General features: G+C 40.8%; 1 long non-coding RNA gene across 2 annotated transcripts in view; it reads right to left on the reverse strand.

The window, feature by feature from the left end:
* Nucleotides 1-18677, reverse strand: part of LOC102147477 (uncharacterized) — a 39164-nt gene extending 20487 nt beyond the window's left edge. Inside the window, exons 1-2 of one of the 2 annotated variants that reach the window (XR_011433740.1) lie at nucleotides 18595-18677; nucleotides 18371-18441 (exon numbers count right to left, since the gene is read on the reverse strand). This is a non-coding gene — a long non-coding RNA (uncharacterized lncRNA). Of the gene's footprint in view, nucleotides 1-18370; nucleotides 18470-18594 lie in introns of both variants that reach the window. The other variant, XR_011433741.1, reaches the window with a different exon arrangement.
* Nucleotides 18678-24611: the final 5934 nt, after the last annotated feature.

Consider the following 24611-nt stretch of genomic DNA (forward strand, 5'->3'; position numbering starts at 1 on the left):
TTTGTTCTGTAAATGAACAACCGAATGAACAAAGACACCAGTTTAACACTTAAAGTGCTTACAGCTGTTTGCGAAGAAAGACGGCATAGACAAATGAAGGGTTAATTAAAAATAAACCTAACTTTACAAGAGATAACACAGGCTATTACAGGTTAAATGAAGGGCATACCGTCATATACGCTCCCCCAAAACACTGAGTGCTGATTCAAAGGCAGGTCTCACAAAAGAATGTGTGCTGGCTACGCTGCTGCGCTTATCATCTTCCCCACATGAGCGCAACTCCAGAGGGAAGTTGCATGTGACTGGTTTCTCAAGGCCACCAAGTTTATCAGCTCCTGGGAGCGAGCAGGATAGTATTTAATGTAAATAAATCAGGGGGTATTTATCTTCCCAAGCATTCTTCAGTCATCCACAGGCAAAGCGAGAAAATGATGACTCCTTCAGAGCTACGGAATTAGAATATACTAGAGGTAAGTTAGAAGACTTTGACTAATGATGCTGCAGGCTCTAGGTCAGGGTGACCCTTCTACATGAAAGGGCTTTGCCATGACTTCCCGGGGAGAGGCACCGGCTTTCTGTACAGCTCTCGAGGACTCCAAACTGTCAGCTTAAAAATAGCAGCCCGAATCAATGCTCATTATTATTCATTAGTTACTGAAATACTCTTCCCAAATATACACTTAACTGAAGGATGCCTTTTTCTGTAGGTTTTTAAACCATTTTTAGTTCATATATTTCATTCTTTTTCATTGGGCACTGATACCACCACCAGCCAAACCTTAATTAATTGGGAAGAAGGACATTTCCATTAGAATTCTTTTTGAAAAATGATCTCGGTACTTGACCAAAAAAAATTTCAGACAGTGCAAAATAGTTGGAGTGCAAAGTAAATTTCTATCGACTTCTGGAACCCAGTCTCCCAGTCTTTTCCACAGAGGCACCTTCTATTGTATTTCTGGGGTATCTTTCCAGAAATATTCTATGTACACACAAGGTTATATGCACCCCCTTTTTCTTATACCTACTCCTCTGCTCCATAGCTAAACTTAACAGGATATTGTGGAGTTTATCACAAACCCATAGTTAGATTTACCTCTTTCAGTTTGACAGCTGCGTTGTATTCCATTGTATGAATGTCCCCAAATTTTACCCAGCCCCCTACTAATAGACAAACAAGTGGTCTCTAATCTTTTGCTTCCACAAACATTTTTTTGCACATATGGGTGAACAGAACTAGAAATCGATGCCTGAGTGGAATTGCAGAGTCAAAGGATATGTGAATTTTAATTGTGATCAACATTGTTAAATGGAGACACTTAACTTTTGATGAGAATTGCCAAAAGTCAAGTATTTGTTTATGCCAGAAACGAGTGAAGACAGAATTTTATTTTAAACTTGAACACCTCAGGCAAGGAGCACATTTATTTATGAAACTCATTTGCCAATGTCTTACTCACCTACGCACACACACATGCACAGAGACATTGTTATGAATCCATTCAAAATATACTGTGACAACTTACTAAATCAGGAACTTGCCAGCAAATTGCGTGAGTGTTGCAATGGGTTAGCTCACTGACACCAACCGTTCTCCACTTTGCCCTTGCTGTGTTTACTATTACTTTTGTGGCTTTGGTCATTTAGCAACACTACCTTATTTTTCTTTTATAATCAAAGGTCAGTTTATGACCCTGCCCCCTCCTCTCCTCCTCCAAAACACAGGCACAGCATTCCTTCCTACCGTGGTTCCCTCACAAAAGTCACCATGTCAGGTTAAAATGTTAAATCAGGCAGATTCTGGATGCATCCGTGAAAAGGACTCTGTCACAATGGAACTTTGATTTATTTGATTTTCTGTAACCTGTGCGGGTGAGTTCATGAACGACAGTCGTGTACTCTGTTCAGCTGCCACCTCCTTCTCTGGCTTTTTATATTTAAAACGAGGTGAAGAGACCCAGAACATTCTCCAGTGTCTCTGGTGTTTACCCAACACACTCTGTGCTACAATCCTCGGTTGGCTTCCTTTCTTATTTGCTCTTGTAACATGAGAAGCCATGCGGAGGTTTTCTGTTTGTTTTGTAACCAGCTGTAACCATTTTCTTTTCTCTGCCTCTGACCACAAACACATAACCTTCCTGGTAACCATTGAAAATCTACTTCTGACCAGGTTGAAAGTGAATAAAGTCATTTTGGTTCGATTGGTGACAACCAATTCAATAAATGTTCTGCTTACATTTTGAATGGGTTATAAATTTAAGAAAATAGCTTGAGCCCTACTTTAAATATTTTGGGGCTCCATGGATCCATGAAATAATTTCTGTAATATAAGTAACCACAGAGATTCATTTTTACATTTACCTCAGGATCACTTTCAAAGAGCCAGAGATTGTGGATGAAAAAAAACTAGGTTTAGACTCTGCAAGGAAGCAATTTCAATGTCCTCATGCTGGGAGTGGTTTAAGCTCCTTTGCTCAGATAGCCCTGCTCTCTCAAAAAGCAATGGAAAAAACAGATATTCTGTATAAAAATAAAAGTAAAAATAAGAAACTCACTGCACTATGTTGACACTTTGTTGGGAAACTTCAAACTCACATGAGTCAGTCACCTACCAACGTGGGAGTTTGGAAGTTGGTGTGTTACTCTTGGTCCTGCCATTTGGGGTCACCAGAAAGCAGGATCCCAGGGACTTCAGAAATGAAATGAGGTAGGAGCCACCAATCTATTCCAGACCAGGCGACAGAAACTTTGAAGGAAAACTCCAAACACGACCACGGGTCAAACCCTTCCACACGATGGAAAGGTTTCAAAATCAATAAAGACAATTCATCACTTTGGGCGGTTACACCAAAGTCATGAATATATCTTTGACGATGGACTTCTTTATTGCTTTCTATCTCCTTTTGTTCAATAAGCATGTATTCAACATGTTTTATGTGCTACGCTTTCTGCTAGGTGCTGTACAAAGACTAGAAAATCATTAACTCTGTCCCATAGTGGGTGGTCATTGAATATTGTTAAATCAGTGAATCAATGAATGAAGGAATCAAGCTCAATAAATCAGGTTAGGCGAGAAAACATAGATAAGCAAGTGGTATGTACGGAATAGAGTGTAGTGAGTTACCAGTTCCACCCAGAGTGGCAGAGAAAGCCCTCAGACTTGAGGTGACAATTGAGTGGACAATGGCCAGATGAATGGGGGAGGAAGAGGTCTCTAGCCCACCATCTGTCTTTGTAAATAAGGTTGTACTTGAACACAGCCATGCCCATTCATTTACATTTTGTCTATAGCTGCTTTCCTGCTACAACAGCAGCACCAGGAGTGGCAACAGAGACCACAGGACCTACAAAACCTAAAATATTTGCCATATATTCAAGGCCCTGTAAGAAATTCCCAATTGCTGGAACTCAGGGATCCTAAAAGAGGCTCAGTGAGACATGAAACAGAAAGGCAAGCAGGGACCAAAGGCTGAAGGCTCTTCTGTGCCATATTAAGACATTTGGTCTTGATTCTCTAAGAAATGGGTAATAGGGGAAGTTTTGCTCTTAGAAATGTCTCCCATGTGTCAGGATAGATAGGAGAGAGGCAAGATCGCAGGAGAAGACCAGCTCTCCAAATCTTACATCTCTGACAAATTTCTTGATTCAGCAAACATCAGAGAGCTTAATGTTTGTCATTATGCATCTTGCTATATGCTTGGGAAACAGAACCTGGCACCCAGAGACACTTAATCAGTGTTTATTGAATAAAGGATTTAAGGAAGGAATAAAGACAATATTTTAATAGCATCATTATTAAAAGGTTTCCTGAATAGGCCATCTCTGCCGTGAAACCGCCAACTGAGATTCCACCCTAACAGACACTGAGATCCAGGCTCGAGGAGGTTAATAGTGAAACACAAGCCAGACAGAAATTCCTTCCCTTCATCTCCGGTGCCAACATCATCAAATACCAGCCACTGGCCAAACCTGTGTTTATTCCATGCCCTGTAGCCTAATGAGAGGGGATGGGACAAAAAGCAGTTCAGCTAACAACTGTCATAAAAATAATAATTTCACTTGGTTTCATGTGGCATCTTTCATTGGAAGATCTTGAATCATTTTTTTCTCTTGTGTAACTATTATTTCCATTTTATTTCCACTAATGGAAAAGCCAAAGCATAGAGAGAGGTTGTGACTTGCCCAAGGTCACTGAGCAAACCAGAAAAGCAGTTTTTAAAAGCTGAGAAGGATTTCAGGATATGTGAAATCCAGTTTCCTTCCCAGTCTAGAATGAGCCAGATTCATGACTCAATAAGGAACACAACATCATCCAAGCTCAATGTCTCTTAAAAATGAGTCATGCTAGAGGAGACTCAGGGCACAAGGGTCTGTGTCAGGCACATGTTCTCAGTAGTCACACATAGTCCCTGCCCATCGATTTCAACACTTATCATGAAAGTTCATCATGGACGAAGAAGAGCTTATCAAAAGGTCCAGCCTACAGAAGTGGGGGGATTTGGCTTGTGGGTGTCTGTCCTTTTGACCATTCCCCTAGCTCCCACTGCCTATGAAATCCAATCCTCCTCGTCCTTTTATTCATCAAAAGCCTCTGTGAGCGTAGCCACAAGTTCCACTTGGTCTGTAATGATCCTCTATTCCCCTTTTATCTCAACGTGAGTACTAATGAATCTCACTTTCACTCTAAAAAATGCCCCGATTTGAACCATGAAATAATTGTATGGTCACTCTAGCTCTGACAAATCAGGAGGCCTCTATGCTCAATCCAAAAAGCCTTCCTCTAATCACGATTGTTCTGTCTCAGCCACTTATGTTTCCCAGATCCAGGATCTTGAACTCAAGAAAGATCTGAACTCCCAATCAGTTCAGGGAATCTCCTCTTATGGGTAGTTTAATCTCTATGCAAATGTTTCTGGTAATAGAGTTTGCTGCCCAGCCCATAGAACAATTAATTACTAATTGTTAGAAATCATTTCCTTACCTTGTACCACAATCTGCCTTTCCACATCTTTCATATGTTGATCTTCACACTATTCTCAAGAAACCAACAAATCAATCCTCCTTTCTATTCCATAAGAGAGCCTCCTAAAGTCCTCTGTTCTCCAGCCCAAACACCCTCAAGCATCAGGAACAAATTCTAGCAGAACTTTTAGGAATGTGGTTTCAGAGTCAGACATACATGGATTCAGGTCTGAACTCTGTCACTCCCTAGCTAGGGGACATTTAGCAAACACTTAACTTCTCTAATTTCATTTTCCTAGTTTGTAAATTTGAACAAATATTAACTACATGAGCTAGGCACTGCTAGTCACCTAGCCAATAGCCATGCTCCTTTCTTCCTTTCTAATCAAGGGGCTCACTTAAACATTCTTGGATTACCAGACTCCCTTGCAGCTAGGTGTGGGCATGCAACACAGTTCTGGACAATGAGGTGAAACCAGAGGTACCAGCTAGAGTTTCTGAGAAAGCTTGTTAGAGGGGCCATATTCAGCTTGCATTCACTGTTTTAGTTTTTGCCACCTACCTTTTGCCCTTCTTCCTTCTTTCTGCCTAAAAATCAGTTGTGATGCATGAATTAGAACAGCCATGTTGAAACATGACGAAGAAAACTCCCAGAGAAGGAGCCTGGGTTCTTGATAGCATCATGGGGCCCCCATACTCACCCTGAAGTATGTACTGCTAGACTTCTTATTCCATGAGAAAAATAAATCCCACATTTGGTTAAGCCATTGAAGTTGAATTTCTGTTACCTGCAGCTAAACAATCTTAAATAACACATACTTCAGAGACTTGTTGTGAACATAAAATAAGCTTACTACATTAATGAATACACATAGCAAATACACAGTAAATGGTTTGTAATTATCACTACCATGATTATTATCATTATTACTTATTGCCACAGGCCTTAGAGACAGGGGCAAGAATATGTAGCTATGGCAATCTTTTGTTTTTTTCTTTTAAAAAGTCAAAAATCTTTTCATTTAATTCCACTGCTTTATAATATGTAAGTTTAAAACTTGACAGAATTACAAGATTTATTCAACAATCTATAAGCATGGTGGGAGAACGTAACATAGTCCTCTTGGTAAATGACAGATCAGAGATGCTGTGGACTGAATGGGTCACCCAAATTTCATATGCTGAGGCCCAACCTGTGAGCTGGTGTCAGGAGGCAGGACTTGGGAGGTGATGAGGTCATGAGGTTGGAGCCCTTGTGAATAGGATTAGCGGCTATGGCGATCTTGATGACCTCCAATAGCACTGGTACAAAAACACCTGTGATCTCTCAAGCATGAAAAAAAGTCAGTTGCAGATGTTTGGACAAGAGGTGTCTCTGTTAGCGGCTAATAAAGCCAGATCTTCAAAGCACCTGTCAGATCCCAGAAGCACAGAGTAATGCAATTCCACTTAGGAGCAAGCTCTTTCTGTCTTGGAAGCCCTGCCTGGTTGCCTTCCTTGCCAGGGAATCCATCTACAGTGTATAGGGTGTCTCCTGAAAGTGCAGGCTTCTCTGAATGACAAGCAAAGCACAACACTGTAAGGATGTCAGTATTTCACAAGAACATAGTTTCTGCTGAGAAATCAAAGCCACACCTAAAACCCGCTGACCACAGGATCATGTGCTCAGATGCAGCACTGGAAAATGTAATTTGCTTTCCAAAGTGAACTGCCAAGATCAGACACGGATGGACCTTACCTGGAGTCCACCAAGCCATAGATCCATCCACCTCCGCTCCGAGTCCGCAGATAGAGAGTGGAACAGTGAAAAAGAAAACCAACGAAATAATCGCCTATGGGTCTTCGAGTCAAACAGACCTAGAGTTCAAATTCCAGCGGGTCACTTACCAGCTGGGTAACTTGGGGCAAATTTTCCTGTCTGAGCTGCAGTTTTCACATCTGTAAAATTGGGATGAGAATGTTCATTTCGCAGGTTTGCAGGGGATTGAAGGGGACAGAGTGTGTAACCGTGCCTGGCACAGAGTTATCATTAGTTTCCCTTCCTTCTCTATCAGCAGGACGACCCTGGACAACTTACTTTATCCATCCCCCAAGCCCAAGGAGGGAACTCAGCTCAGGTCACTGCCACTGACTGCCACTCACTGCCTCTGACCTGCGTCATCATCCATGTTTTCAGGCCACATTTGGGGAGCCAAAGCTTTCCCCAAAGCTGAGGTCATAAAGTAGAAAAAGACAAAGCTCTTCTTTCAGAGAGCAGGTTGTGTTGGTTGTGCGCAAAGCCATCTCTCTGTTGTCAACCTGCCCCTGGGTACAGAAGTCCCCAGGAAACTCAGCAGGAAAGGGCTGGTCCATTTGGCCCTCCCCCCCCACAACAGTCATACCTGACACCTAGACAAAGAGCTAAGGAGTGGGGAGCTGCGTCACCTACTCTCTCTGTCCTCTGGACACAGCACCCTTGAGCCCCAGCCTCAGGCAGGACGGGATATGACAGTCACAAGATTCACACCCCAAGCCATGAAGCATGCTCTTCTTGGCTCATATCATCACCTGGCAGGTGTCCTTGGGAGTTGGTTCCATAGCTACAGTGATACACACAGCATTTTGCTCACCTCTGCGTCATGGAAGCTGCCACTAATATAATCTCCACTTTTCCTTTTAACCATTGGCTTATCCGGGGACATTCATCAAACAGGATTTGTGGTGATTGAGACTGGCTAGATATCTGCACACACATTTCTCTGTAACTCCATAAGCTAGCCACGTAAATCCATGCAGAAACTGGAAGTTCAGGGTCCACATATCATGGCTCAACACAAAATGTATTTTGTCACAGAGGGTAAGAACAGATCAACTAGCAATAGCAAACAGTAAGCATTAACTCTATGCCAGGCTCTGAGCTGAGCACTTCACTTTCTATTATTGTTATCTCCATTTTAAAACTGGGGATACTGAGGCTTCCTGGCATATTCTAGATATTAATCACTTATAAATTTTAGATATTATAAATCTTTTCTCATTCTCTCACCTTTCTGCAGATTTGGCTTATTGTGTCTGTCTTTTAATAGATATTGTTAATTTTTTTAAGTGTAGTCAGATCTATTAAATTTTCAACCTCTGGTTTGCATTTTGAGGATCTTCTTTAACGCTTCCAGTATCTTCTTCTATTAGCTTTGTAATTTTATTTCTGCGCTGGATTTCTCCTTTGTATGTGCTTGAGATAGTGAACCAATCTATTCTTCTTTATATAATGATCCATTTCCCCACTACCAGTTAGTGGATTGGGAGTCACTCATCCTTTGCCCACTGATTTATGGTGCCACATTGATCCCATGGCAGGTTCTCATATAGACTCAGAGGTGTTGCCGACTCTGTTCTTTTCCATAGGTCTATTGGACTGCTCCTACACCAGTTCCACACTGGTTTTATCTGGGAGGGTGAGTCCGTCCTCTGCTCTTTCTTTCAAAATTACTTAGACGTCAAGAACCATGATTCCTCTGTATAAATGTGGAATAAGTATGTTGAGGACCTCACAAAAAACCTTGCCATAATTTTAACATTCAACTTACGGGTAAATTGTAAGGGAAACCAACACGTATTTACATGTCAAAGACATGGTATATCTTTCCATTTACTCAGATCTTTTCTTTTAAATATGGAATTGAGTTTTTAAATTTTCTGAGAAAAGTCTTTATTAGGTTATTTCCCATATACTTTACAGTTTGAGAATGGTATCTTGTTTTCTGTTATATTTTCTAGATGATTTTCCTGAAGTTGATAAAGACTAATAGCTTTTAAAAACTGATCAGGTATTCACTATCCTTGCTGAAATCTTATTTTAGTTTGCTGGTTAAATCTGCTCATCCAACCTTTATATCTCCTTTTCCTTTTTTCTTCTCTTCCTGTATTGGCCAGAAACTCCAATATGTAAAACAGTGAACAGTTAACTGGTGTTAAACAGTAACAGTGAAAACAAAGTGTCTAAATTTTCCTTTAAAATCACATTGTATGGTTCTTTACAGTTTTTAAACAGCATCCTGACCCACCGTACCATTTGAATTTTACTAACACCCCGAGGAGGCGGGGGAACAAGTCTTGGCCCATTTTACAGATTAGACTCAGTATAGTCATGGTTTGAAGATCACGTGACTAGAAAAGAACAAAATTCAGATTCAGGTCTTTTAAGCTTCAAGTTCTCTCACTGCAGTAGGCTAACTTAGATCTAGTCAAAATGTATAAAACTACACAATTTAATTCAGTAATATACTATGTGAATTTTTATTTAAATCTCACAGCATGCTAAAAAAGATGACCTGATATAATCCTATTATTTTTGAAGAAAGCTGTAGCAGTTGACACCAAAGTTTCTAAAGATTTTGAAGGTTTAAGAGCCATATGTCCATATCAATTGGGGTTGTAATTCTCTTATAGAATTTGGGTCTATTCAATGGCAAAATAGTCAGTTAAATTCATCAATCTTTTATATTATTTACCTATAGGTGTATATCGGGCCTCATTCCAGAAACGATTTTTAAAACCTCTTACAAACTGTATCATGTAGAAGCTGAACTAAAACTTATAATAAAGATTGGGAAAATACGGACTAACAGGCAGAGCTGCTAAGCTTGAAAAAATTGTTCATCATTAAACAGAAACGTTTCAGCATAAATCTAATACTTCATTACTTCATGAAAACGGAGATCAGATGCACCCTTTACAGTCATTTCATAGCATCATCAATAGAAAAAAATTGGGCCTACACAATGGCAAAACTGTCAGTTAATTTGGTCAGTTTAGGTAAAGAAGTCTGTTCTGTGAGACAGAGAGAAATTGGAAGAGAAATATTAATCAAATTGATTTTACTAATATTGCGATGCAGCCACAACTTTCATTTGGTTGGACTCATTCAAACATTTAAAAGCTGCCATAAAAATAATATTGCTATTTCCATTTTCCAAAAGGAAAAACTAACTAAATCAATTTCTTAGCTGTACAAAAATAGCCTGCTGGGAAATGACAGACTGTGAGCAGAGCTCATGAATTAAACCCAACTTTGGTCTGCCAGTTCTGGGTAATCAAGCTCCACAATTTGCCCGTGGAAATCAGCGACTCTTAAATGCATGGAATGACCCCTCAACAGACAAACAGGGAGACGATTCCCACGGCCCCTTTAAAACACTAACCATCCGGAGGTAGTTAGGGACTGCATTTGTTTTTTCTTCCCATTGCTCGCATTTCCACTTAGGGAATGTGTGAGAGAATATCATCTCTCTATGCTGCTGTCACTTGGAATGTACACACGATGCTGACTGTTGAAGGGGTGCCAGGCTAAAAGAGCAAGAAAACACACCTACAGATGAAGAGCTGCTCCAGTAAGAGGAATCAAGGTCTGTTCAAAGAGGAACCAGAAAACTGTAGCCTTCTGTAAATGCTGCTTTGCAAAGTAAGTAATAAAATACACTAATGCAACCAAGCAGAACGCTTACATAACCGTGACCAGAATGAGGGCAAAGGGATTGATCGCTCCAAATCCATCTCAGTTATTTCAAACACTGATTTCCCTTGAAACGGCATATACTTTATAACGAAATTCACTTCGAGTTACCTAACAAAAATCTTGTTTTCATGGGAAATAAATATTGTCAGAAAGAATAATAGATTCTCTTGTAAACCCTCAAGATTATACAATTGAGCCTTGAACAAATGAAGGGAAAAATAGGCTGCAGAACAAGGTCATCATGGAGGCAGCAATTTCTATGTAATCTCTTCTTGTCAGCGAAAGGGGAAAAAAAAAATCACAATTGGAGTTAAGTTTCCTGTGGGAGAATACCACGATAGCTAATAATACAGTGGCTGTCTGTGTTGAGTGAATTTTCTTTTTTAAAAAAGTGCTTGTGCTTGTTAAACACATGAACTGTAAGCGTTTATAATTGGCCAACTGATGTCCCCACACCTGTTCATTCAGGCGTTAGACCAGGCACTTGTAAAGCGAATGAATGTATCTGTACAGCCACGGGTAAAAATAACCTGAACTATTCTTGTGACATTATCAAAACTATCTGACCAAATAGAAGATTGTGTTTCATGGGATAAAGTAGTCAAATTAGATGTTTCCTCACGTTTATGACTGATCCATCCTATTCACTGTGTACGAAATAGCTGACCTGCATTCCAGGAGAATGACTAGCAACCAAATTTAAGGCTCTTCGCTCAGGGGCTTAACCACCGGTTTCACCACCTCTGAGGCACAGCTTCTGAATGTGCTGCTGTCACACAGAGACCCGATACTTGGTACACAACAGAGGAGGAACACTTAATTCAATTGACACTGTGTCAGCTCTGCGGGATAACCATGGTGTTTCAGTGTTGGTCAACTCTTTAGAAATAATCAAGTTCAAGCGGAAGTTGGAGAAGTCACTTTCTTTTAAAGTGAGCTTAAATATATATGTAGATGTATGGAATCTCTCCAACGAGAAGTTCCCAAGGACAGCCGATTACAGGACCGCCAGTGATGTCACTCAGCTCACTCATTATTCTTTAGCCATCCTGGCAACGGATTCCTCGAAAAATCCAGGTGTGGTTGATCGAATCATTGCTCACAATTTTTCACATCCTTCTTATATTAAATTATTCAGCTACATCCTGTGTTATGTGACTCCACATTACTATCTACTGTGGGTAAAATATCTTCCCCATCCCATTTGTTTGGGGCATGGCCATACAGCTTGCTTTAGCCAATGAAATGTTCCTAAAAGTGCCGCAAGCCCTCCAAGGCGCTTGTGTGCTCGTGCCGTGTGCTATAAAAGGAGCAAGTTCCAGGAAGCTATTGGTCAAAAGAGAAGGAGGGAGACCTGAACCCTGGCGTCCAGCCAAGCCCAGCCAAGTTGCAGCTGATTCACAGGCCAATGTGAGAGAAATAAATGCTTGTTGTTTCAAGCCAGAGTTGTGGATGGTTGATTATCCCAGAGTATTGTGGCAAAGTGTCATCTTAGTGCCTTAGCACATACCATTCCCTCCACAAAGAATACTCTTCCACACCCACTCTTTGCCCAGTTAAGTCCTACTCATACTTCATATCTTGGTTTAAATGTCTTGTACATAGGACAGATGTTGCAGATCAGATTAACTCCTCCTCCACATCCTGTATTTCTTCTTTTGTAAGATTCATCACATTTGTAATTATTTGGTCCATGTCGTCCAACTAGCCAATAAGAAAAATAAATATATCTCCCCGTCATCTTAAAAACTGATTTGTTTTAAAGTGATGGTTTGGCATAAAAGAAAAAAATTACATAGTGTTGCTATTAATGATTGCTTAATTTAGATATTTCAAAATATCATGCCTATGTGCCATGAAATGAGTCCATTTTTGAAGCAATTTAAGATAGAATTCATCTAAGAAGAAAATTTACAATTGGCACTTGGTTAATTTCAAACATTTGTCATTAAGTGACTCCATCCTTTTAAAAGAATGAAATCTATCTTTCTTATTTTTAAAAAATTTTCCATTCTTAATTCATTTTTTTAGAGTTGGCATTTATTTTTTTCAAAACGTGGTTCTTTGCTCCCCCAAGTAGGTTTTGCATCAATAGAATTCTATTTAATTTAAATCAATTTTTTCTTTTGCCAAAAGCAACATATGTCCATCAAAGAAAGTTGGAAAATGCAGATAAGTATAAAGAAGGAAAATTTATTTCTGTAATTCCATTACCCAGAGAGAACCACTATATATCCTTCCAAATATTTTTTTTGAGATTTTATTTTTTTTTTTCTTCTTCTCCCCAAAGCCCCCCAGTACACAGCTGTATATTCTAGTTGTAGGTCCTTATGGTTGTGCTATGTGGGATGCCACCTCAACATGGCCTAACAAGCGGTGCCGTGTCCGCGCCCAGGATTTGAATTGGCGAAACCCTGGGCCGCCAAAGTGGAGCATGTGGACTTAATTACTTGGCCAAGGGACCGGCCCCCAAATGTTTTTTATTCAAATACATTTTTTAAAAATAATGATGGAATTGTGTTGTACATTACCCATTTGGGGCTGCTTTTTCACTTAATCATCATGACTATCATTCTATACCAATAAATATTCATCTACAACATCTCTTTATTAATGGCCTTCCATCATATGGAAATACCACCATTTACTTGAGCAATTCTCTATTGTTGGAAATTTAATATATTTCACTTTGTTTTTGACCATTATCAGCAATACTTCTGTGAATGAGTGAAGACATACAATGAATCACTCAAAACTTTTAGAAAATGGCAGCTGCTCACTAGTATCTTGTGGTTCAGAGCACAGCAGATCATTATCGTGGCCATAATCTGTCTCTTTCCTTACATTTCTTACTGTGCATCTGGGACCATCATTTGCAAGAGGGTAAAGGTGAGTAGGTGAGATAAGAGCCTTTGGGGAGGGATTTTCACTTCTGGTCTCAGTAATAAATGTGCAAACAAAAACCTATAATTAACACATGATCAAAAATACCATAACAAAGAGTAGGCCCACATTGCGAAATGGGAATAAAATAAACAAAATGAAACATGTAGGCCACTGTGGTTTCACTATCTGCAGCTACAACTTCCATCTTTGTTAGACAAACATATTTTTTTCCCAATCTGGTTGGCTGCTATGACGAGTACCATCATCCTCATTTTACAGATATGGGAGCTGAGGCACAGAAAGGCAGACCAAAGTGTCCAAGGTCCCATGAGTTAGTGGCACAGACAGTGCTCTTTTCAAGTTCTCGGAGTTCTCCGTAATACTGGGAATTATTAAGAATAGGGAACAGGACATAGTGTAGCAGGGAGATTAACAGAAACATAATTCTCCTGAGAGACAACACGGAGACATCTGTTAGGTACCTAGCATGCGTCTAACATCCTCAGTGAGGGGATAATAAATATCTCTGTCCAACCCTCTAGGGCAATATGAGCATTATTGCTTAATTAGAAATTTGTCCCTTAAAGAGCTTAGATGCTCTCAAAAGAAAGATGCTGCTGAAAAGTGAAAATATTTTCTTCGCTTCTACTCTGCAAAAGAGGGAAAGGAGATTTGGCTCAGCTTAAGGAATGATTGGAAGACACATAAATTCTTTATCTAATCGTGTTAGGACTATGCTCTCGAGCTCTTTGAATAAACGGATGGTGAGTCCCCGTTGCACTTACACAACTTGCAATTCAGTGAAAATCTTCTACGCAACACAATCAGAATTGCTAATTAAGGAGCTAATCAGAAATGTCAGGGAGGGAAATAAAAGGATACATTTATGTTACAAACATTATCTCTTAACTGAAATAAATGTAAATGTATTCACCAAACTGGTGGCAGGGCACGGCCCTTGCCCTCACCAATTTCACTGGAAAGTTTCCAAAGTTACATTTTTTTACCTAAACCACACCCATAAGACCTTGCTTTTCGTTTCCAATTTTTTCTTTGTCGTGAGTGAGAACCTAAAGACGCTCATGAGCAAAACAGTGTAGATTTTATTATTTTTCCGAATATTTTCTCATTAATTTGGCATTATTGAGAATTTCCAAAGCACTCCATTTAAATTTTATGGTAATAATTCTCTCTCCCTCTCTCTCTTCAGACTCATGTTTCATCAGTTCACGTAATATTGAAGCAAACTGCATAATTTTAATAACAAGTAAAACTGGCACAAATATGTCAAGGCACAAACAATTCTGATTCTCAGAAAGCATGAAACTCAGCTCCTGGGGCAGCGATGGCCCGGCGTGGGCAGCCTCGTTCAGTGTGCTCTGAGCGCCAGCCGTGTTCTTACAGGAGGATCGAGAGAGCTGGTTCCTCCTACGAGTCACACGAGTGGAAATTGGCTAAAGGAGTGCCCACCACAGTTTTTACTAGTTAATTGTTAATACTAGGCAGTGTCTTTGTGGACAATGCCTGGTATCAGTCCCAGGAAGGAGTTTAAATTATACCTGTCACATTTGTATACTCAAAGTTTTAAAATCCCATCCTCCCCACCCCAATAAATCCCCAGAGTCTGTCAATTTGCCTATTCAAGCAATAATTTTAGGTTCTTGCTCCTGGATCCCTAAAAGACCCAGTTTTTCACCAAGGAAAGCCTCTTGAAATGGGAAGGAAGGGCTGGATAAACTAATTGAATCGCAAAACTTATTTTCTTCTGAGCACTTACAAACATCAGAAACTTTCTTATTAACTATTTCTTATTTTCTATTTCCCACGATTAGAAGATGCATTCCGTGAGAGCGGGGACCTCAACTGTCTCACCCACCTTTGTATTCTTGGCTCATCTGGGATAGTGCCCAGAGAACCTACGCGATAAATGTTAAATGAATGATTGATTTCATCTGGCTGCCCTGAGCACACACGGCATAAACGTCTTCTACACTGATTTGATCTCACTCAATTACTAACTTTTTTTTCCCTTCTCCAGTGGTAGAAGTTTTCCAATTACTTGGCAAAAAGGCAGCCTGCGGAAGGTTAGATTCTAATCTTGTGTATATATCAGGTCAGAAAATTACTTTTGCTCCAGAAAATACGAAGGGCATAGTACAATGAGCAGGGCTGCATGCTGGCTGCTCTCGTTGGGCATGCCCAGGGATTAAGTACCGTGGTCCAGACCCAGCCTTAGTAAACCATCTCGTACATCTGCATAACTGAGAGCTACCAGCCACTGACAGGGTGACATTGTCCCCAAGCCCAGCACACTTCATGTCACCTCTCATTGCACCTACAGGCCAAGGCTGCTGTCAGAACTTCCAGTATCGGCCAAGACAGAACTGCCAAAATGTGAAAAAATAAAGAAAAAATGGATTTCATATCTGTGCTTTAAAACTTTGTTTTGCTTTATTTAAGTGTATGTTTTGTTTGGGTCCACTTAGATTTGTAACTGAAAGAGTAAGGCATGATGAAGGAAATTTTTGTTAAAATACATTAATGAAGACACCAATTATAGGTGGAAAGAACAAATCATTTTAAGAGACAGGAGCAAGTTTCCTCAGATGGATAAAAGAAAGAAGGAAGGAAGGTAGGAGAGAAGGAAGGAAAGAGAGAAGGAAGGAAGGAAGAAAAGAATTATTTTAGTTTCGTTAATAGGAAAGATAGTCAAGATTTCATGCTGGCCCCCAAAGCATAAACACAGCCACAATCTCCCTTCAAGCACGCCTTTCACAGTCTCCCAAGCTACAACTATAGCGTTTGCCTCAAATCTTCCCTCATCTTCACATTCAGCCATTAAGACCATTGAAAACTACCTTTAAAATGTCTGGCAAGTTCAACCCTTCTCCATCTCATCGATAACTGGTTCATTCAGGCTTTGGTCCTCGTAGCGATGGGCTACGACAACAGCTCTGAATGGTACACGTGTCAGTGGTCGGTCCCTGTGCTAATCCATCTCCATCCTTGCTGCCAACGGACTTCCCTCTCACCCAAACTCCTTGGCATATCATTCAAACTATCAGGTGGGCTCAGATCACCTGTAAAGTCTCATCTCATAACACACTCTTACGTTTCAGGCATAATTTGGAAATAGTGGGCTATATGAGTCTGAAGCTCAGTGGAGCAATCTGGAACAACCAAAAACTTATCAATATAGTACTTATTTATTCTTAAATGTTTCTATAGCAAATATGGTGATGCACCACCAGATTCTCCCTCCTCCCCTTCCCCTTTAAGACCATGATGCTCATTCCTCCAGCTGCTGAGAGCATTGGTTCACAGCTGAATCCCTTGTCAATGGAGCTGCCTCACCCAAGCTTACGTCACCTCCAAGACGGAAGCCCACAGCCACTGACTGATTGAAGCAGGACACTAAAGCCCAGACCCCTTGCCTTGATGGGGAATAACTCTGAAGTGTTCTCCCAGCTCCAGCGCTTTCCATGGGATAGGCTGAGTCCTCTATTGTGACTATATTTACAGTTCAGCTTCTCTCTCTGCCCAGTGCTGCTTCCCTTACTTCCAGGGAGCGCTTCCCAAAAACCTCCTACATGGAAATCTGTCTCAGAGTCCATTTCCAGAAACTCAACCAAAAGCAGTTTCTCTCTTCAAATTCTTTTTGAAATATTTCATGAATAGTGATTTCAATTTTAATTAATGTTCATGTTTGACCATTAAACATTTTTAAGCTTCTATTCTTATTCATAAGATTTAATTGAAAAAAAGGACATCTATATCTTTTTTAAAAAATCTATTCATGGGGGCCGGCCTGGTGGTGCAGAGGTTGGGTTCGCACTTTCTGCTTTGGTGGCCCAGGGTTCACCAGTTCAGATCCCAGGCGCAGACCTGTGCACTGCTTGTCAAGCCATGCTTTGGCATGAGTCCCACATGTAAGGTGGAGGAGGATGGGCACGGATGTTGGCTCAGGGTCAGTCTTCCTCAGCAAGGAAGAGGAGGATTGGTGGCAGATGTTAGCTCAGGGCTAATCTTCCTCCAAAAAATTAAAATTTAAAATTAAAAAAAAAATCTATTCATTCCCATCCATCTCCACTATCAGGTATTGCTTAAAATATTGGAACCAGAAATCTGGCTCTGTTATGTCTCAGCTGTGTAACTTCAGCAGGTGTCATAGCCCCTCTTTATCTCAGTGTCCTCATCTCTAAATTGAGTATAATAATAATATGTTACTCAAGGGATTGTTGTGAAGATTAAATGTTACCATATACAAAGCATTAAGAATGGTGCCTAGCAAAAAATGAGTGCTTAAGTTCATTGGGGTAACATTAGCTGTTATAATAAATAGAGCTAAAATTGTCCAATGACTCAAACACAATAGACAGCTCTTCCTCTTTTACGTAACTTTCCAAGGTGTTCCTGGTCCATCGGGGCAACGTTTCCTTACATGACTTTACAAAGACCTACATTAATGGATTCCCAATTATCTCCAGTACATGGCATCTCCATCCCTATCAGCCAGAAAAAGAGAAGAATAGAGAGGGGTACATATGGGAGATTTCCATGTGTTGGGTCTGGAATTGGAGCTTATTATATCCGCTCCTGTGCCATTGGCTAGAACATAATCGCATGGCCACACCTAACTGCAAGGAACCCTGGGAAATGTAGTCTAGGAAACGGATTTAGTAGCTATCTGCAGAGCAAACGTTGCTAAATTAATCACTATTAGTATCGTGCTCATTATTACAATATTTCCAGCTTGGGCTCTCATCTCCCCTCACCTGGAATGTCACAATAACCTCCTCATTGCTCTCCCTGCCTCCAGACTGTTCCACCAACCCAAACGCTTTCTCCACACCAAACCCAGAGTTATTATATAAAATCCAAGTCTGATCACATCACTCACCATCCCCCGACTGCTAGCTTACTAGCCTTCTGCGGCTCCCCCAGCCTCGGGCTCCAGTGAAAGCCCCTGCACTTCCTCCACGATCCCAGTCACCCCGTGTCCCTTTGGCCTCACCTCCAGTCACTCCTCACCTTGCAGCTGGCGTCTATGACTGGACACTGTGGGTCCTCAGCAGATGGGGCAGACAGGCCCCTATGGAGTCCTATGGAGTTTACATTTTAGTGAGATAGCTAAAAAAACAGGTAAACAAATAAACACACAGTATGAAGTAGTAAAGAGTACAGTGAAGAAAAAGAAAGGGTAAGGAAATGGACAGTGGTGAGCTAAATAAACAAACAAATAAATAACATCTTACATTTTACTGGCAAGAGATAGCCATTCCAGAGAGAGAGACACTGTGGACTTGCTCTTCACTATAATTACACACACCCTGTGACTGCATATTACAAAAGAGTTCTTATCGTTGACCTATATTTGTGTCCCTTTGAACTCCTTTTATGACTGCTATTCACGGAAATAATATAGAGCACTAAAGATTGCCTAATGTGCTATTTGTGTGGGATGTTAAGAGAATAATATAGTCTCTTATTGCCCCACTGGGGAGTGAGAGTACAAAGGGCTCATTTTTTTTCCCCACACCCTTCTCTACAGAAAAATTCTACATAAAAAGATTAATGAAATCAGGTTACACTCAAGTATGTAAAACTGTTATTTTTTTAATTACCTGAACAATCCTACTGTCACCTTGGTGACCTGAAAAATGTGACATTTATGATGTTCCTGTCATCTGACTGGATTTGGGTTTTCAAATCCAGGAGATGTGCCCTTGAAGATTTTCCTGTAGGTGCTGTTCATTTAATCGGGGTAAGCTGCTCCCATCTGACTTAGATCTTTAACGGTCAGATGTGAGCATGTGCCGTGCTGTGACATCCACATAAAGCCATGAATTTTCTCTCAGAATCCTCTATTAAAAAACTGGAACTTCTAACTCATAATAGTAAAAGGAAGCTGTAAACAATTTAATTGTCAAATAGATGGAGAATCTTTAAATAAAATTGGACTACTGTACAGTCATCAAAACTTAAGTTTTTGTAAAATACTCAATAGCATAGAAAGATAGGTGGGATATAAAACCAAGTAGAGAGGGAGAATGTAAAATAGTGTAAAGAATATAATTGCATCAGTCAGGTTTAGAAAACTTGAAATAATCTAAAAGAAGTCAGGAGACTGGCAGTCCAGAGCTGGTAGAGTAGCCTCACAAAATTGTCGAGGGCCCAGAGCCTTCTACGTTGCTACTCTCTTATCCTTAGCACGTGATTTTCAAACCATGGCCCAAGGTGGTTGCTTGAGCTCCGGCTGTTATACCTACATCCCAGCCATCAGAAAAGGAAACAGATAAAGAAGGGCATGCCCCTCATGGTAGACAGAATAATGGCCTGCTAAAGATACCCATATCCCAGTCCCAGAAACCCAGAAAAATGTAACTACATGGAAAAAGAGACTTTGCAGATGTCATTAAGTTAAAGATCTTCAGATGGGGAGATTATCCTAGATTGTGCAGTTGAGCCCGATGTAATCACAAGGGCCCTTATAAAAGGGTTGCAAAAGGGTCAGGGTCAGAGAAGGAGCTGTGACAGTGAAACCAGAGGAGGGAGTAATGTTAAGGAAGGGGCCCTGACCCAAGAAATGCGTGTGGCCTCCAGCAGCTGGGAAAGGCAAAGGAGCAGATTCTGTCCTAGAGCCTGCAGGAGGAACACAGCCCGGCTGACGCCTTGGAGCCTTCTGACCTCCAGAACTGTAAAATAAGAAGTTTGTGTTGCTTTAAGACACACATTTTGTGACAACTTTTTACAGCAACAATGGGAAACCAATACATCCAATACCAAGGAAGAAGGTAAAAACGGACAATGGGGCACAACTGACTTATTCTGCCACAATATTTCCCTTTTAAAAAAATGAAAATACGTATTCCAAAGGAAATAGGTTACCTTTAACTAGAAGTTGTTGGTTGCAAAAATGGAACCGCAATCCCAATTCTAACTAATTTAAGGCTAAGCAAGGGGAAGAGAGGTTTATTTCCAACATGGTTGAATGGCTCATCCATTAAGGAAGAAGCCAAGGATAAACTGTCTACCCGTAGAGCCTGTAACCAGGAACTTGTCCAGCATCACTTTCCTTCGCTCTCTCTCTCTCTCTCTCTCTCTCTCTCTCTGCCGCTGCTTTTCTCTGTTTCCGTTCATTCTCTTCTACTAAGATGGACCTTCTTCTTACGAAGAGAATCAAGGCAGTGGCATCTCAGTCCAACTTAAAGAACTTCACCTGATCATTCGTTCATTTGCCATGCTATTTTCTGAATTCCTGCCGCGTGCCACCGGGGTACCAGACAGCTAAGTCCCTGGCCTCATTCTGGTAGTTGATACAGATACACGAATACATAAACGAGATGCTTGGAGATTGTAACAGGCATGATGATGGAAATGGCAGAGAGATGAAATACAAAGTAATGGGAGACCACTCTAGATGGGTGGGCAGGGAAGGCTTCTCCGAGGAGTGACACCTGAGACCTCAAAGATAAATAACGCAGACGTGAGCAGAACCTAGGGGACAGCAAAGACTCCACGATGACTTCTTGAAGCAAAAGAAGGGAAGTCAGCATAGCTGGTGCCAAGTGAGCCGACAGGGACAGTAAAAGATGAAGCCAGGAACCAGTTCCAACAAGCCTCATGAGTACATCTTGGTTTTCCTAAGACAGTCCCCACTGCACCTGTTTTCCCATCATAAATATTAAGGGCCTTCCCAGTTTGGATGATAAATTGCAGTATCACCCTACTTATGGGCTATAGGAGTCAGGATTTATCCTGAGAGATATGGAAAGACCTTGAAAAGTTTTAGGCAGGACGATGCCATAATCTGATTTGTATTTAATATCACTGGGAACGAGAGAATGAGATAATAAATGCAGTCAGTTAAATACATCTCCATTTGGAGAACTGATTCTTTTTTTAATTGAAGAAATCAGGATCAAGATCAAACAACAATAGGCAAAATTTGTGACTTAAAGCATACATGTACACTCATCATCCTCATCTAACACTTCGACCTTAACACTCCCACTCTGTTTGTTATTCTTCCTGCTTCTCTTCAACTCAGAAGCACTTTCTGAGGCAGAGCATGGCTCCAGCTTTCTAGGTCTCATGGCAACTTGGCAGCACAATGCTTCTTGGCTAAAATGCCAACTGCCATGGATTCATGCTGTTGCAGCCACAAATATTTACCTTCCCTGGCTCCTGGGGCTCATTAAAGGCGTAGGGCTCCGTTCCTCTTGGCTCTCTCCTAATTTGCTTTTAGAGTCAGAAGCAGCTACAGGGCAGGAAGGACAGCCCCATCATTCATCTCTACATCCACACAGTGACTCACAAATGTCCTTTCCCAGTTAGGAAAAGGGTCTGTAACCATTCCCTGCTCCTGCCCATCTCCAACTGGATTTGAAACTGCATCTCCTTATAATGATTTATCCTAGAAGCCGAAGTTATCCTTAGCAGCATATCTGTCCTACAGCTGTGTCTGGAAGAATCTCAGGTTCAAATACTGAGAGCTTATTATACCAGTTAGAACACAGTGTTTCATTGGAAATATTCATTTTTATGATTCAAATGATACGTGTTTACTATAAAAGATTCAAAAAGAAGGTGGAAGTTGAAAAGTGAATTTTTCCCTTTCTTCTCCCTCAGCCTCTGTCACTGACTTAGTGAATGCTCTTCCCCTGGTAACCTCTGTTAGCAGTTTGGGGCACATTCTATGCATATACAAACAAGTGGAGAAATATATGTTAGCATTTAAATAGGGAACCTTAAATACTTTAAAGTGATTTCATGATAACAAGCAAGTTCAGATGTGATGAACCATGACATGGAGTCACATCACAGTTCCCTGAAGGAGCTGAAGGCTTGGCCTTCCTGCAAAGTAGGGTACCAGCTGGGTTAACCCTGGTTTCCATTCCCCACAGGGTCAAGAAACCGAAATCAAATCAGGCCCAGGAAGAAATCAGAACGCGACGCAAGGTTCCCACTCTGAAAACAGAAACTCACCACTTGGGTTGGGGAGGAAAATAGACAGAGAAGGTGAAAATCAAGTCTGAGATGGATTCAGAGCGCTGGGTCTGCTCCGGTGGGGAGAGGAAGCACCCCAGTGTCCACTGCAGTCGCTGGGGTGACGGGAAGAGAGCAGAAGTGGAGAAGCCAGAAGGACAAGATGGTTGCCTAAGAGAGGGAACAGAGACACCGCTGGGAAAACAGAACACATCCTGCAAGTGAGAGAAGATGAGGGGGCCGTGGGGATCGGGGAGCTGTGAGAGTGAGAAACGAGAGGAGAGAGATATCGGGCAGGGGGAGGTAGCCAGAGAGGAAGAAAGAAATGTATTCCCCCTCTGCCCCCTCTCTGAAAGACTTCTAATAATATTATATGGAGCCTTTTGGGTGTTTCTCTTTTGTATTTTTTATAGTAGTGAAATATATATAACATAACATTTTAACCATTTTTTTAGTGCACAGTTCAGTGGCGTTAAGTACATTCACATTGTTGTGCAACCATCACCACCATCCATCTCCAGAACTCTTTCATCTTGTAAGACTGAAACTCTGTAGCCACTAAACAATAGCTCCCCATTCCGGCCCCAGTCCCTGGCCACCATCTTTCTGCTTTCTGTCTCTGTGAATTTGACTCCTCTAAGTACCTCACAGAAATGGAATCATACAATATCTGGCCTTTTGTGACTGGCTTATTTCACACAGCATAATATCTTCAAGGTTCATCCATGAGGTAGCATGTGTCAAAATTTCATTCCTTCTTGAGGCTGAATAATATGCCATTATATGTATACATCACTTTCTTTACCCATTCATCTGTGGATGGACATTGGGTTGCTTCCGTCTTCTGGATATTGTGAATAAGCTGCTATGAACATGGGTTTACTTTCAGGTATTTTTCTAAATGAAATATTTCAAGCCATGAAAGATGTACAGGAGTTTTTTTTAGTCAGAGAACGGCCTTCCCGGGTGAGAGAAAGCACTGAGGAAAGTGTGGAGTGGAGAAGTGTGGCTTAACCAATGAGTGGTAGGAGGCACCATGGGGCAATAGCATGGAAGAGGGGTGGAGTGAAAGGCCAGGTAAGAAACATGGCGACTCAGGTGGTTGAAGTCTATAAGTACAGAAAAGAATAAAATATATTCACCACCCAGTCATGCCATGTCTTAAAATTTTGCCATATTTGCTCTATTTTTAAAAGAAATGTAATATTACAGATACAATTGATGCTTCCTGCCTAAACTCCCCGTTCCGTTCTTTCACTCTCTTTCACAAGGGCAACCATCTTCATGAATTTCAAGTTTATTTTTTCTGTGTTTTATGATTTTACTACATATGTAAATCATCTAGTGTTTAACATACTTTTATTTGTTTACTTATTTATTTTTTTTTAATTTTTTTTTGTTGTTTTTTGGTGAGGACGCTTGGCCCTGAGCTAACATCTATGCCAATCTTCCTCCATTTTATATGTGGGACGCCTCCACAGCATGGCTTGATGAGCCATGTGTAGGTCTGTGCCCAGGATCCAAACCCACAAATCCCAGGCCACTGAAGCAGAATGCACAAATTTAACCACTATGCCACAGGGCCAGCCCCAACATACTTTTAAATTTAAAATAAATGGCATCATATTGTGTATACATCCTTCTGCAACTTGGTTTTTTTTTCATCAACATTATGTTATGGAGATTTTTCTAGATTGTATCATATTGATATTCCACACTGTATTTTTGCACTATTACAAGCAATGCTGCAGTGAACATTCTTGTACATTTTCCTTGTTTACATATGTGAGACTTTAGGCCATGGACCCAGATGTGGAATTGCAGGGTTGTAGGGTAATGGACATCTTCAACTTTATTTGTCAAGTCAGATTGCTGTCCAACTAAGTGCTTCTTTCAATTTACACTCCCATAAGCAGTGTACAATTGTTTCCATGTTGCCCCATCCTTATCAACAGCAAATATTGTCACATGTTTATATTTTAACAAGTTGATAAAACAGCCTAGTTGTTAAGAGCCCAGGTTTTTGACCAAAACTCAATGTTCAAATCCTAGCTTTGCCACTTGGTAGCTATACGAGATCTGGGCCTATTTTCCTTCTCTGGAAGAGGAAAGAGGCAATAGTACGAACCTCACGCAGTTACTGCAAGGATTAAGTGTGTGAACACTTGGGGATCACCTGCAACAATATATGGTTAGTGCTCAATACGGGTTATCCCTGTTTCAAAATTCTGAATTGGCCATTCAAGTCATCATCTGTGAACTTCCTATTCCTTTCCTTGGCCAA

This window comes from Equus caballus, chromosome 28 (genome assembly GCF_041296265.1).
Source record: "Equus caballus isolate H_3958 breed thoroughbred chromosome 28, TB-T2T, whole genome shotgun sequence".
Classification (NCBI taxonomy): domain Eukaryota; kingdom Metazoa; phylum Chordata; class Mammalia; order Perissodactyla; family Equidae; genus Equus; species Equus caballus.